Here is a 1,087-nt window from a genome sequence, read left to right as displayed (position 1 = left end):
TAATTCATATTTAATCTTCTTTAAAGGCATCTATGGTTGTCTTTTTTTCTTTGTGTCCATTGAATTGCATGCTTTACAACGTGTCCTTGTAAAAAAATTACAATGACTAAATACCACTTTCTTTTGCAAGTCATTCTCAATGACATCACCTCTGGGTTGTGTTAAAATCGTTCGGTATGATTATCTACTTAACCTGGGTTTTTTTTCAAATATCAACCTCTAATTGTGAAGCCTGTTATATGAAAGTAAAGGTAAATCGCAATGCACTCGTGATACATCAGACGGCATATTTTGTGCCAGAAGAACCATCGTCCATAAAATTAGACGTACAACAAGAATTTGAAACCAAAATGCGTACGACAAAATTGGAAAGCAATCATCTTTATCATTTACTTCGCAGCCTCCTGTTTCAAATTGCGCGAGGTTTCTCAGCCAGCTTACAATCTAAGACTACAATTGGTTAGACTCGATGATTTAAAAGAAAAATGTCCTTGCAGAGTCGTCGTTGTCACACCGAATCATCTTTTCCAACAATATGCTGTAGCTGCCAGTCGTTGTTCGTGTCTATTGCATTTTATTTTATGTCGGTAAATTTAAATCACACAGTACACGGATCACTGTCCTGTCGAAACAGACATTTACACCTGTGTCATCTTCGTTCATAACAAATTCACATTTTCTCATTTTTGTTACGATCTATCGTTTTTTTTAATCACATGTGTCCAGGGAAATTTATGTTCTGCAACTTGTGGATTTAAAAAAAACAAACTGTAGTGATATTGTCTAAAATATTAGTTTTGGAAATAAGCATTAATGTAAAATAACTCATTTGCATATTTATATATTTATATATATTATAGTATGACAAACAATGGGATTAGTGACATTTGTGAAACTATCGATGGACCTAGTCAGACGCAGTCATTTTTATACTGATAAGTCTAATGCAACATTTGTGAACATTAGACATCCAACAGCTTTTTATCATCTCCTCATTGAAGCTGCCGGACGGGCGCTTGAAACGTCTGAGAATACAAATGTATTAATCCTGTAGTAAAGATTCCATTTTATTCCTCTTAGTCTAACT

This window comes from Branchiostoma lanceolatum, chromosome 16 (assembly GCF_035083965.1).
Source record: "Branchiostoma lanceolatum isolate klBraLanc5 chromosome 16, klBraLanc5.hap2, whole genome shotgun sequence".
Classification (NCBI taxonomy): domain Eukaryota; kingdom Metazoa; phylum Chordata; class Leptocardii; order Amphioxiformes; family Branchiostomatidae; genus Branchiostoma; species Branchiostoma lanceolatum.
The sequence above is the reverse complement of the archived record's forward strand: the minus strand, read 5'-3'. Positions refer to the sequence as shown.